Below are 15947 nucleotides of genomic sequence, written 5' to 3' on the forward strand. Positions count from 1 at the left end.
AGGAACACTTTTACACTGTTGGTGGGACTGTAAACTAGTTCAACCATTGTGGAAGACAGTGTGGTGATTCCTCAAGGATCTAGAACTAGAATTACCATTTGACCCAGCCATCCCATTACTGAGTATATACCCAAAGGATTATAAATCTTGCTGCTATAAAGACGTATGTTTATTGCAGCACTATTCACAATAGCAAAGACTTGGAACCAACCCAAATGTCCATCAATGACAGACTGGATTAAGAAAATGTGGCACATATACACCATGGAATACTATGCAGCCATAAAAAAAGATGAGTTTGTGTCCTTTGTAGGAACATGGATGAAGCTGGAAACCATCATTCTCAGCAAACTATCACAAGAACAGAAAACCAAACACCGCATGTTCTCACTCATAGGTGGGAATTGAACAATGAGATCACTTGGACACAGGAAGGGGAACATCACACACCAGGGCCTGTTGTGGGGTGGGGAGAGTGGGGAGGGATAGCATTAGGAGATATACCTAATGTAAATGACGAGTTAATAGGTGTAGCACACCAACATGGCACATGTATACATATGTAACAAACCTGCACGTTGGGCACATGTACCCTAGAACATAAAGTATAATAAAAAAATACTTTGCTATGTATTTCAAATAGAAAACAATGATCTGATTTTGAGGCCAATTGGGCTGGATTCTACTTCTAAGTAGAATTCAAGAGCAAACACAAGTTCACAAGGATAATCTGTCACATGAGATTACACAAAATTGCCATATATCATAGATCAGAGGTAAGAAGGGTCACAAGAGGCTTTGTTTCCTCTCCCTACTTGGCAGGCTCCCTTATGTTCCACTAAAAAAAAGGCACATCCTTTGATACTCTCTACATGTATACAGGGACTGCTCCAAATCTCCCAGCTTCCCTCCTAAAGTGTCAAACTAATGGTTGAAAGTTCTTCCCAATGTCCAGCTAAATCTCTCAGAAGATAATTTAACCCTTTACTCTCTTGTTGAAGAGCTGTGAAAAAAAAAAAAAAAAATGGATCACTCCTACATATAATTTAAAACAAATCCAAAAACTTTTACTGAAATTCTATTTCCCATTGTTCACAAATTATTTCCTCTATATTTACACAGTGGTTCTCAACCCTTTCTGTTGATTAGACTACCTAAGGAAGATCATTTAAATTTTTAAAAAGTGACCCTTCACTCCACCCACTACCATTCTAGACACATCTACAATTGTTTAAAAACTCCCCAGGTGATTCTTATGTGCTGTTATGGTTGAAAACTGCTGCCACAAATCTTTCTGTAAAAAAATTTTCTCAAGCCTTTTAAAACCTTCTGCCATTTTCAAGTTTCATATACTGCTTTAAACTGGACTAAAACAAGAACATAATATATAATGTGATATCTAAAACTAAGTGTTTTTATAGATATTCATAAGCATAAATGAAGCAAAAATTCTGTATCTCAAATTCAGTTTTCCCAATGACTTCATTACACTATCCCCTTGACTAATGTCCAACACTGAATCATATCCCTCTAACTCTACCTATGGAACCCAGACACCAATGCTAAAAGTTTCAGAATCAGCCTTTACATGCCTTCTTCGTCCTCTATGTCTAATCAGCTGCCTAACCATGTTAGTTATTTCTTCGAAATGTAGCTGTCATCCATTACTCCTCTTCCATATTCATCTTACTCTAAATTCTTATTGCCTAATTATTCTTGCCACTCAGCTCTTCTCAACTCACTGCCACTAAATTAAACTTAAGAGTTTTTATTATTCCTCCCTTCACAGAAAAATATTCAGTGGCTTACTACTGCTTAACAAAACCCAACTCATCAAACTGTGTTAATATTCAATGACTCATATAGAACTTTCAAATTTTAACATAACTCCACATACTAAAACTAGTGTTGCAAAATTCTGCACTTCCTACCCAATTCCATCCTACCTATCTAAATGTATTTCCCACTAACTCCAATGCAAGTTTTCTACTCAATCCCAGTGTCCTTTCACATAAATAAAATTTATTCCCAATTCCAAGGATTTACTTACACTCCAACACATGCTGCACCCTCTTCTGAAATCCTATGTTCACTTTTCTCGCTCTAAAATCTATGCATTATTCCTGATCTATGCTACGAGACCTTCCCAAAACACAACAACCACACAGACTGTCCCACTTCCAGGCAATAACTATCGCTACTTAACCATCTTATTTGTGTCTCCTCATTTAAACAAAGCTCCTGAAAGCAGGCATCATGCTTCAAATTTTAATGTACACTTTATAAAGGTAGCCTTTTCAATTTTTTATTGAGTATATTTTCCATTCCTTCCATTCAATGGAAATATATATATATATATATAATAATGGTGCAAATAAAATTATTCCCTATCATATCAATTTTTCACAGTAAATGTCACAAACTTAATTTGCTTATTTTAATATGCTTATTTTAAGAAGTAACTAGCTTACTCTAAGATAAACCTGATCAATTTTGATTTAAAGGTAATATAATAAATCAAGTAATTGTTAACACCAAAGAGAGTGAAGTGATCTGCCCTTATTTTCACTATATATTTTCACTAAGGATAACAAGCAAATCAGTAGAGTAAAGCCATTACTAATTAAGAAAGCCCCATATTTTGAGAAAGAAATAGGCAAATAGTAATCTAGTAGAATAAATAGTAATTATACAAATTATTCTTGGTCACTGGCCGCTGACGTGTTTTTAGTTAGACCCCATAATGTACAGCACAGTACTTCTCAAGCTTTTTGGTCTCGGGACTGATTTATTCTCTTAAATATCACTGAGGTCATCAAAGAACTTTTGTTTAGGTGAGTTACAGTAAATGACATTTATGTATTAAAAATCAAAACTTAAAATTAGTAAAGCACAAAATCTCCAAGTACACAGTTCATTAGTCATCAGAGTTATAACTTCATCATGTCCTGAAGTCTATGCAAAAATCTACCATATACTTGTAAGAAATGAGAGCGAAAAAGGCTAACAACGTCTCACTACTATGAAAAAAGTTCTGACCTCACAGAACTCCTTAAGTACTCCAGAGAACTGCCACAGGCCGCCAGACTACACTTTGAGAACCAAAAGTATAGCACAAAGAATTTTAAAAACAGAGTAAAATAATGTTTTATACATGGTGTAAGACTTGTTTTCTAATTAAGATTTTCTTTAAAACCTGAGAAAAGTCAAGGTATAATTATTTACTTTTACACAAATATATTCCCTTTTACAGATAGAAAAGACAAAGGGGAGATTTCAAGGTTAAATGCCTTTAGGATATATAGGTAATATAAATGAGTGGAAGGAGCCTATAGAATATAGACTATAAAAGGACATGTAGTAAAAAATTAGATGCCATTCCCCTTCTCAAAAGAGCAACCATTATTCAGCTCCCGTCATGTGGAATGTGGGTCCAGTGTTGACAGATACTTTCAATTTTCAAGAAAATCCAGAATATTTATGAAAACACTTAATTTTAAGTTGGGAAAAATAATTAAACATTTCATGAATACAGTATAAGCCAAGTAAGGTGTGTCGGGGGCCATTATTTTTTATCTCTGTATTATGACATGGGAACTTAAATTAGAAAATAAAAAATTCTTTAAGGTTAATCACATGTTTAAAGTAAAGGGCTACTTGAATTTTTTAATCTGTTATGGTGGCTTTTAGACTGAAAATAGTTTTTGTTTATCTAATTTTTTTCAAATGTGCCACACTAAATGCAGGAAAGTTAATCCTAATTTTGCAGATTCTAAGGTTAACATTTTAAAAGAAAATGAACATTGACATTATTAAACCTGTTTCCTTGAACTTAAGAACATTTTAAAAAATAAGTTCGATATAAGTTGTTTAATCAGAATTGTTACATATATACATTACATATGTATATTATTTGACATTTTTGAGATGTCTGAATTTTATAGGCACACTATCAAAAGAAAATACAATCTCAGAATAGGGTTGATCACTTTAAAAATTAGCTTACTAGAGCCCATAATGTTGATATTACCATATGACAACTCATGATTCAACATAAAGGACAACTGAAATCTGGGAGGATACTGGCCACTAGAAAGTTTCGAGGAATAGCAGACACTACTTTATTCTGGTAACTTCTTGAGAGCATTTACATCACAACTTGTAAGAAACAATGAGAAAATGGGACAGCCAAAAGGATTAAAACAGATTAGCAAAGAACTCATAAAGAGAAGAACTATGTTCTTTGGAACAACAAACAGAATCACACACTTAGAAAAATAATTATTGGCTGAGAAACTAGCAGGAAGACAAACTGAAAGAAAAAGAATAAATTTGAAATTCACGACCTCAGACCAAAAATATGCTTATATTTATTGTATATTCTAATACTAGTCTATCCTCTAGGAAAGTGAGCAATTAATTCCCATTTAGGTTGTCCTACAAAAAGTAGTAAGGAAGCAAAACAACAAAAGAGTTGGAGGATTATCATTTGAAGTTTAAAACTTTCAGTAGTATATAATTATATCTTCAGTGAATTCTTAAAGAATTCATGGCATGGTAGTTACATGGCTGGATACTGAAGTCAAACTTCATATAGACATGCCATGCATTGTCATTCACTCATCATACACCAGGTGTCCAATCTTTTGGCTTCCCTGGTGCCATACTGGAAGAAGGAGAATCATCTTGGGCCCCATATAAAATACACTAATAATAGCTGATGAGCACAAAAAAAAAAAACAAAAAAAAGGAAAACTTTTAAAATACTTTAAGAAAGTTTATGAATTTTTTGGCCACATTCAAAGCTGTCCTGGCCACATGCAGCCTGCAGGCCATAGGTTGGACAAGCTTGCTATACCTGATCTTTCTCAAGCTACACAGCACTCTGTGCCTCACTTTTCTCCAATGTAAAGTAGTGATAATAGCAGTACCTACCTTGAGAGATGTTGATAGGATGAGTGGAGATTATATATGTGTGTGTGTGTGTGTGTGTGTGTGTGTGTGCATATATATGTATAATCACTATATCATTGTATTCATTCACTATCACTATTCACTATCACTATATTCATTGTTGTAGGCAAGATGGAAAAAATGCTGAGATACTGATGCAGAAATGTGACCATAGTGAACAGAGATAATGCATTAAGCAAAATGGTCGGTTATTACTTCCTCTTTCTTTCTCTTCATATAAATTTACCTCCCTTTCACCCTGGACCTTCCCAAGTCTGGTCACTTGTTTTGTAATGCCATCCTCTATACTTCTGTCTTAAAGAGTAATTCCTTATGAAATTTTTATATTTATCGTCAACTAATTATTAGTTCAAAACTTAAGAGTGCTGCACAAAAGCTCACCAGCCATTCCTAACTGGCCCACCTATGTGTTTCACGTGTTTTTCTTTCCTTCAACTCACTCTCAACTTCTACTTTCTATACTCATCTCTTCGCCCTTACCTCATTATCACTCAATCGCCAGCACAATCTCTCCTCTCTCTCTCACTTTCTCTATCTCCTTTTCTCATTTTCTGTCATGGGAAAAGTGAAACTGGGTAACTACAGGAAGAAATGTGTATTGTTACCAAAGGGAATCAGAATAACAGAAGAAACATTAAGTTAGTTAAAAGACACCATGGCAGACTGATCCTTAGAATATGACTCAAATAATACAATATAAGCTGCTGCTTCCCCATATGTATAGTTATTCTCAGGAATAAGTTACATACATTAATACATCCAAGCAAGAAGCCCAAGTGCATAAAACCTTAATTAATTATTAATTATTGCTCAAGATTGATATGTGACTGACAAGAGAAGGAGAAGCAATTAGTCAAGGTTGGTAGATAAAAGCAGACAGATGACACAGTTATTAGCAACTTAACTTCCGTCACCTCTAAATGGACTGTAACTATATTCCTGGTACTGATAATGCCAATATAAGATCAGACAGAAGTCTCCGGATTCTTTGTACACTAAGATTGCAACCATCTTCTCCAAGGAGTTGTATAATAACACTGCCCACCAGACCTATATATCAACAGAATAGGTACCAAAATGCCAAATACCAAATTGGAGACTGTCTTAATTATGTACCGCAGATATGCAGTGTCCTGCTTCTTTATTTCTATAGACATAGGTGATCATATTAAATAAGGAAATTGGGGGGAAAAACAATGAAGAAAAAGACTCAAGATTTGGTACTCACACAACAAGAATATAAATACTGAAAATTTGAAGAAGTCTATAGTGGAGCTTCTTAGGAAAAAGAGTAAATATTAGACATCTACTGTTTCCTGCATTTATGGTGTGGTCTGCAATATACAACCTCCAAATTAAGAAGTTTAAACACCTATGTTTAAGAATAAGCAAAAAAAATTTAGAAATATACATATATTATTAGAACTCAAGTATCCACCCCTGACAGTTATTTGTTTAACCCGTTTTTATAAACACAGCATACAGACCTCGATGAATGTTTCTCCTGTTATTCTTCTACCTTATCCAACACTTTTTCCCCCTTACCAGCTTATTTTACGGTCAGAGGTTAAACTGCTAACCCTTCACCTTCCAGGAAAGTTTTTTTTCCTCTCTCATAAAAGGTTTTTCACAGTGTGTAGCAGTCGGATTAGCTCTTCTCTTCGAGAACAAAAGCTCTGTCTTTGTCTTCGTTGTTTGTGCATGGAGCCCCTACATCAGAGGAAGCTGCTCCTACTCAACATGCACAATAATGATATTGTGGGGCCCCACGAAAGCCTGGCCTCTCAGTGTCTAGACTCATCCAACCAGCTAGCCAAAGAGAAAATCCTGTCAAGCACTCAGCTGAAAATTAACTAAGGTATCCTGTTGAGAACCTGATGAAGATGTTATTTGACCATACGGTAAAACTTTCTATTGTTGAACATAAAGATAAGAGAAAAACTTTCAGAACTCAATGCTTTAACAATCCTGGTCACCAATTCACACATGGGTCAGTAAACGTATTTTACCAACATACAACCCCTTCCTCTATACGTGCTCTTAAAATAATGTGCAGGCTTATTTATGACATTCTAATCTCTTGCATTTAAAAATCTGTGCAACTAAAAGATACATTCAAAAAAATTATATTTTATTTGCAGTGTTTACATTAAATATTTATCATTAGAAATTCCACTACTGTATTTGTCACTGAAGGACTCAATCAAAATGCAAAAGCCAAAATAAAACTGTCATATCTTTTCATATTCCTGATTAAGTTTTAAAATACTGAACAAAAGAGAAACAGTAAACTAAAAAGTAGATAATTGATTAAAACTTAGAAATGAAAATAGAGTATATAAACCAAACCATTCTTACAAAAACTATTTGTGAATTTTTTAACCTGTAAAAAACACATTAGATAAATTTAAATTCGGTCGTACAATGGCAGTAAAATATGATTCTCTCAAGTATACTGTTATGGGTGAGTTCATGAATATTTATGAGGGGCTTTTGGGACTGTTGCAGTTTATGAAATATCATTTTGTAATATAAACCAATAGCAACAACCAATATTGAAAATTATTAAGTGAAAACTATATATGATTGCAACCACATTTAATAAGCTCATATTGAAATCTAAAAAGGAATGCACAAAATAGATGTTTTGTGTTATTGCTATAAATAGAAAATCTTTTCCCTTCTTTCAAAATTGACTGCAATACATTACATTAGTAATTTAAAAAATAAACTTTGCAGAATAATAAGAATAATTCAAAAACCTACAAATGGACATCAATTAATGAAAGACAAGGGTGTAACTACTGTATACAAGATTCAGAATTAAAGAATACATCATTTGTTACATACTCTACACAGTAATATAAATTGATTTCCCAAATTTTAGGAGGAACATAAATATGCTTTTTTTTAACCTACAACAAACTTAACAAAAGTAATACATTTATTCTTAAGGGGGAAAAAATCAATGCTATACATAGCAGATGTATGGCATGGAGGAGTATGTTCCTACTCTTTTAATAGACACATGAAAATCTAAGCCTGGTAAACAAAAACATTTAAACTGAAGACTCTGGAACACACTGAATAAGTGAGAACTGGCAGAAAATGTTAAATATTTCATTCCTCCTTCTGTAGAAAAAACGGACAAAAATTTAACAAAATTTAAAAGGACATTTCATAAAACAATAATATGCAATTATAAGAAAATAGATTTGGTTAAATCTATATTATATATGAATAATACAAAAGTTAACAGAATGGTACAAAAACCAATATTGAATGGGTCCAACATGGCTACCATTTAGTATCTTTTATATCAATGAATTATGCAATCAGTAAAATGATTACAGTACCAAATACATCCACCCAAACATTGGAGGCAGAATGGCTTTATTCCACTCTATGTTCTGCAAAATACCTCTGCTTCAAGTGGTTATTTCCTCAGAATACTACGCAGTTCCACCGTGGCTTCTGGCAATTAAACTAAATAAAATTTAAAAGCACAAGACCTCGGAGTATTCACCGTTAAAAAAAAAATTACTCTGAAGCTACTTCTCATGGATTCTTGGGTGCATTTCCTTTGTTAGAAGAAGTGATCTAAAGTTTTGCTTAACAGTTTATGTTCACTTTAGTGTGAACTATGAAACATTCCATTTACAAAGCGTTCTTTGACTTTTATGAATTTTAAAGGGTATTATTCGAAAATACAGGTTGGGGCCATCTTTTCTCCTCCTGTGGAGCTGCCGCCACGAAGGTCGAGCTATGAGGTTTCAGTCAGTACAAGGTCTACCCCGGACACGGGAGGCGCTATGCCAGGACCGACAGGAAGGTTTTCCAGTTTCTTAATGCAAATAGCGAATCAGTGTTATTTTCCAAGGGGAATCCTTGGCAGATAAACTGGTACTGTCCTCTACAGAAGGAAGCACAAAAAGGGACAGTTGGAAGAAATTCAAAAGGAAAGGACCCGCCGAGCAGTCAAATTGCAGGGGGCCATTACTGGTGCATCTCTTGCTGATATAATGGCCAAGAGGAGTCAGAACCTGAAGTTAGAAAGGCTTAATGAGAACAAGGTATCAGGGCTGCTAAGGAAGCAAAAAAAGGCTAAGCAAGTACCTAAAAAGACTGCAATGGCTGCTGCTAAGGCACCTACAAAGGCAGCACCTAAGCAAATGATTGTGAAGACTGTGAAAGTTTCAGTTTCCGAGTTGGTGGAAAACGCTAAGCTGGCAGATTAGATTTTTAAATAAATATTGGACTTTTTTTAAAAAAAGAAAATACAGGCTGGAATACTGCAAATAACCCACTCTTTTGATTTCAAGTTCAATTTTAAGCTGCAGATTGCAACTTTTATTGAATTTGAATAGCAAAAATTTTGAGTCAGAGAGAACATAAGATCTACTCATTTTGAGACTTAAGATTAAACGGTTTGCCCAATTATTTCTTTCTTTCTGTCTGTCTGTCTATCTATCAATCGAGACAGGATCTTGCTCTCTTGCCCAGGTTGGAGTACAGAGGCGCGGGCACAATCACAGCACACTGCAGTCTCAGTCAAGGCTGCCTCAGCCTCCCAAATAGCTAGGACTACAGGCGTGTGCCACCACACCCAGCTAATTAAAGAAAATAATAATTTGTACAGACCGGGTCTCATTATGTTGTCCAAACTGGTCTTGAACTCCTGGCCTGAAGCAATCCTCACACCTTGGCCTCACAAAGCACTAGGATTAGAGGTGTGAGCCACCATGCGCAGTCTCTTATGGTTTAAAATAAAATAATAATTCTTTGTATGTCATAAAAATCATCCCTGAAATAATCTGTCATAAACGTGTTACTGTAACCTTTCTTTACAAATGCCCATACTACATTCATGTTGTACTGGAATGGCTATTCATTAGCTCCAAGGCTCTACTGGTTATGCTTGCCTTTCTCTTACACTGTTATCCATATTTTTGTTGTACTGCTCATTCTGAAAACAGCTTCCTCTTTATTTGTGACTGCTGAGTACACACCCAAACATCTATTCTTTTGAATGTCTCTTTGACACTACTTCATAAATGAGATTTCTCAATACTAGCATTTATGCAAGACATCAAAAGTCTGTTGCTATGTCTCTTGAATATCACCGAAGGCTGCCTAATTGCACATAAAAAGGCCTATTCTGAGTCTAAATCATCCTTCATCTTTTGATAAGCCTTCATCCATTCCTAACTCTATCACAGTTCTTCCAATTGCACACAAAGGGCATATCAGAGACACTGCTCCTTTCCTACAATCAGCTATAAAGCAGCATACCAATAATCCTGACAGCAGCATCTCCAACAGAATAGTGGGAAAGTCATCTGTCCCATGTCAAAGTGGCTGGATCTAAGCACCACCATAGCCCTATTCCTTTAAACAATGGCTTCAAACTTTCAGATGCATAACAATCACCTGGGAAACTTTTTCCAAAATGTAGATTATACTCTCACCTCCATCCTTAAAATAATCAAAGTATGTCCCAGGAACCTGACTTCTCAATAAATTATCTATAGTTCTAAAACACATACTGACAAACACTGAATAGCAGTTCTTTCTAAACACTTGTGGACATCCATCCAGCAACATTAAACATTCCATCTCGGAGGTATGACAAAACTCCGCAGGCCCCTGAAAACAAGATTTTTGCACTCTATTAGACTTGTTTGCCTCTATCTACCAAGTGTTATAGGAAGTTCTCCCACTTAATCATTACGGTGACAATGCAGCAATGATCCTTATTCATTTTAGGCCTTTTCTTAGCTAGACAAGAAAATATTCACATAGGTATCCAGAATCTAATTTACTACAGGTAGGGAAGCCTCAAGATTCTAATTATGTAAAAATTGGTGAATTTAAAAATACTTAGAATTCTGCTTCAAAAAAGTAAAACAAGTAAAGCAATGTCTTCCTGTTGAGTTACACATCTCCCTTTAGTCCGGTAGAACTGTGTTTTCCAATCACCTTGAGGAAATAAAGCATTACTTAGTTCTAAGACAAAATTTCCAGATTCTGCTGAAATTGCATTAGAAAGGAAAGGGTAACATAGATATCTTACCTCAAAAGCAGATAACCCAGCTCATTTTCTTCCAGCAGATTTTGATTACCTCCTAATTTCCGACAATTTAATGTCCCTATTTACTTTCCCCTTCAACTGTATTTACAGAGATTTCTCTGACACCTGTTTATTACATTTCTTCTCCTCTCTGTCAGTGATCCAGTATGAATTAGCATGCATGAGTACCTTCTGTTGTATAACAGGACAAAGGGGAGTATCTAATATTATAATTGGAAAAGAAGCTTTCATGACAAATTGTTTTGAAACAATGCTGAAGTTTGAATTTAAGGTGCTATTTTTCTCATTGAGACATAGAAGTATTTTCCTTTCAAAGCCAAAAAATATTAACATCAAATCCACATAGAGAATGACAGGTTACAACAATTCCCTCTTTTCTGGGAGCTACATCCTATATGCAGGGTGGGTTTTCAGTAGTTGCATCCATAATTGGTGAATGTGACCTCAGGCCAGAGTTGATAAGTCAAACATATGACCTAATCTGGGCCAGTTTCTTTCTCATAGAAGACTTGGGTTATGAACTGTGAAACACAACATGGAAGATGCTGATGCAGAATCACTTTTTGGCAGAAAGATGACAGAAGATCCTCAGAACTTCCATGGTAACTATATTCCCAAAAATTATCTACTCATGTACTTAGTCACCATAGCTTTTCTTTTAACTATGGATACAGAATGTTAAAGTAACACTTTTACATCCATAAACAGGACATCTGTTTCCAGCCAAGAGAAGTACAAACTGTAGTTGCTCTCTCCCTCTTTATCAACTAAAAATCTAAAAAAATACTTTAAACAAATTTCAGACATTAGTAAATGCAAGACAGTGATCCCTGACAGAGATAAAACAAACCAGGTAAACCTGACAATTGGTCTTACTACCTGGAGTTTCCAGGATGTGGCACAAGGTGGGAGAAACCCAGGCAGAGTCCAGCGGTCTCTCTGAGATGAGGGTGGAAGGCCAAAGCATCTCGACTCCACAAAGAGAACAGGAGAAGAAGCTGCACAGGAATACAGCTCTGGAGAGCTGCAGAAGGTTCACCACCAACCCACCCAAGACTTTAGTGCTGATGATCAGTGCACACATATGAGGAAACTACCAGACACTGAGGAAAGAATAACCCAAAAGAAATGGGGGGAAATCCCAGAATCAGCTGACATTCACACCACCCAGAGTGGGAAACCCTCATAATCAACCAGAGTATCCTGTACAGTACTCAGAGGGGTAATACCTTAGGAGTGGGACAAAATCAGCACTGGACTGAAGATGACTCTGGTTTCACCTACCAAAGCTTAAAAGCAAGCCTCAAATGTTCAAATTGTTTCCAAATAGCTTAACTGTAATCTAAAACAAATCCTTAAGTGCATATGGGACATTTAAGAGAAGAAACCATATACTACACCACAAAGCAAGTCCTAACTGATTTAAAATGAATTCAAGTCATACCATGATATTCTCTGGAATTATATTATCAAAATATACCAGAAACATCACAGGAAAATCCCCAAATATTTGTAACTTAATTAACATACTTCTAAATAACCTAATAGTCAAAGCAGAATCAAAAGGAACTCTAAATGAAAATAAAAACAAAACTGATAAACTGATCAAAAGTAAGGACTATTCTCTGTGAAAGACAATGTTAGTTAAAAGCATGAAAAGACGAGATACAGATGGCAGAAAAAAATGCAAATCCAACAGTCATTGTATCCTGGATATATTAAAATCTTTCAAAACTCAGTAATAAGAAGCCAACCCAATAAAGAAACTATAAGAGAAAGAGCTGAACAGACATTTCATCAAAGAAGATATACAGATGGAAAATAAGCAAATGATTTCACCTTAATAAAACATAATTGAGTCTTAAAATGCTTCCACCAATTTCTAAGAAATCAGATCTTTACCTCTAAATTAGAATATATAATGTGCTAAGATATTCTTAATAGTTCCTTTCAGTTCCCCTACGAAAATTTTGCACTATCAAATATGATTTTGCATCAGCAAAGACAATCACTACAGCCCTGAACTTGTGTTTGATTTGGGGCTGGGCAGGCATACAACCTAACTATGAGCACAAAAGGAAGGAGTGTGCAATTTTAATTCTGTTAAGTTGGTTAAAGTGAGACTCATTGACAATGAGCAAAAACCTGAAAAGGGTAAAGAAATTACTTGTGCAGATATCCTGGAAAAGTGTATTAGAAGTAAACAAAAAATGCAAACCCTTGAAGGAGCATGCTTGATGTTGTTCCAGGAATACCAAGAAGCCAGTGTGGCTGCAGTTAAGAGAGCAAGGGAGAAAAATGGAGAAGGATGAGGTTAGAAATGTAAACAAGGGAGATTTGAGCCAGTTATATGGAGCCTTGTGGGTCCCTGGCAAGTCTTTTATTTGAATAATTTGCAAAGGCAGAGGGATGAGTAAAAACGGAATTATGAGCAGGAGATCCCTATATGGGGAAGACTGAGTCTCAGAAGGTTTGAGAATTGAGGTTGTAGACAAATTTCTATTACTATATCGAATGTGCTGTGCAAGATATTTTGAGAACTATCAAAAGAAAGATGAAATCCTTGCTTCAGTGAGTTGATAATGTAGTTGAAGAACTAAACAATAATACAGTTAAAACAACAGAATGTTTACATTTTACAAGGGCTTTCAGATAATCTATAGCTTTTGTTTACCTGAAGGAACCTGATTCAAGAAAGGGAAAATGATTTATGCAAGATCGTATAACTAGTTACTGGTTCAGGCAGAACTAAATTGCCACCTTCATTAATAAGTTCTCTTAAAGTCCAGTTTATCAATGGTATGAAGGACAAGCTGAAGACTATACTTATAAAGCACTTTTGCAAGATAAATAAGCATTTGTCACATTTACTTGCTTTCCTGACTTCCAAATTTCTGTCCTACAATTTTGAGGGAAGGAGTGAAAAGCAAAGCTAATATCTATGTTGATAAGTAAATTTAGTGGATCAAAAGATAAAAATCTTTCTGTATTTTGATAAGAAAAGCATACAAAGCTTTTCATATGAAGACTATATTTTCTTCCTAACCAAAAAAAAGACTATTTTCTGGAATTTCTCTAGGCTACAAAGAGAAAGGATAAGACAAGTAAATCCTTATCTTCTGTGTTGATAAAGCTTGCTTACTTCAAATCAAGATAAAACACCACTGGCTGGTAAAAAATAACATCTCCTGCAAAAGTCCTCTCACTGAAGTAGTAGTGCTTCTGACATATCCCAAGATAGAGTAACCAATTAATTCATGTGCATATTCCAAAGATCATCACTTCCAATTCAGCCCAACCAAGGATATATTACCCAAATAAGGGCTTAAAGTGATTAGAATGATGCCATCCTTATTTATGCATATTTATAGAGTAAATAATTACTAAAGCAGTTTTAAACTATTAATATACTTTTTAAATTCTAATGTTAGAATATTAATCTTCAAAGTAGAACAAGCCTAATGGTGAGAATGTCAATATACAATCTTTAACACATTTCTGTACGATCATTTGAACCTAATTATCAAATTGACCATCGAAAGTAATTATAAAGTAACACAAAAACATACCTTTTATGCCATTACTAAAGATTTACTATTTAAAAAAAACTTTTAAAAGTAGTTTCAAATATTTAATAGGCAGAAAACTTACAACATTGGTATCTATACAATTTCACCAGGTAAAGAATTTAAAATTTCAGCTTCATAATCCTATACACAGAATGAATACAATGGGCATAAACTACATACACTCAAAAAGTGAAAAAAAAAAAAAAACTGACATAAACGTGGCAACCCACACCTATGATAGGTATCCAGAAAGGCAGAAAGAACATTAAACTTCATTTAGAGATTCAATTTGCAGTCTCAGCTCTTCCACTTTATAACTTTGGAACCTTAAGTATGAAAGAACTTCACTGAACTTTAATTTGCTCAGTAAAATGAGGATAGAGGATAGCTATTGAACCTAACATAGAGAGTTGTTGAGAAAATCGAAATTAATTTAAAATAATATATGTAAAATCCCTTTCAATCTGTAAATCAGTACACAAATTTACATTACAAGGAGAAATATTAAATATAATACAATGGCACTATTTCAAGTCTTAGTCGATACCATCTAATATAGCAATCCAATTTCTCTAGTAATATTTTCTTTCAAAACTCAGTTCATAAAAGTTTTATGTTATCAACTGTAGGCATATATTTACCTAGAGGTAAATAACCACAAACTAATCTGTCATATAACATCCTAATTCTCATCATTACCATAACAATAATATCAAGGGACAGAATTTTTATACTTCAGTTTCATATTTCTACTGTGTGTTTTGTGGAACAAGACGCATTTACTGAGTACCTACTTACATAACACTTTAAAGAATCTTAAAAAGAAGAAAAGATAACATCTCTGACTTTAGCAATCTTGCAGTCTAGCTGGCATAATACTATATATTCATAAATAATGCAAATTAAAGTGATAGACTTCACTTTTGGTCATGAGGCAGTAACAGGCACAAACCAGCTGGCCCACCATAAACAATGTAAAGTAAAATAAAACGGTATAAAATATTTGAAATAAATATTTTTTAAATTTGAGCAATAGGAAAAGCAAGACTGTGGTCTCTGGGAAAAAGAAATTACACAAAATGAGCACTACAATCTCCCTGACTTTCTGTCTGAAGGCACTTTCAGAACTGCAGCACACAAAGAACTACAGTCTTGCTGAGCAGCGGAAAAAGAGAAAAAAGTTTGGAGGTGAAGCAAACTTTGTGGAAGAAAATATCAAATACAGTCTTATAAGTACCGCACGCTAACCGATTGTGCCACTGGGAAGGGGAACATCACGCACTGGGGCCTATCATGGGAAGGGGGGAGGGGGG

The 15947-nt window shown here is 34.8% G+C and overlaps 1 pseudogene; it reads left to right on the forward strand.

The window, feature by feature from the left end:
- Window positions 1-7398: 7398 nt before the first annotated feature.
- On the forward strand, window positions 7399-9199 carry LOC108523842 (60S ribosomal protein L24 pseudogene; annotated as a pseudogene).
- Window positions 9200-15947: the final 6748 nt, after the last annotated feature.

Source organism: Rhinopithecus bieti, unplaced genomic scaffold (assembly GCF_001698545.2).
Source record: "Rhinopithecus bieti isolate Rb0 unplaced genomic scaffold, ASM169854v2 scaffold_74548, whole genome shotgun sequence".
Lineage (NCBI taxonomy): Eukaryota > Metazoa > Chordata > Mammalia > Primates > Cercopithecidae > Rhinopithecus > Rhinopithecus bieti.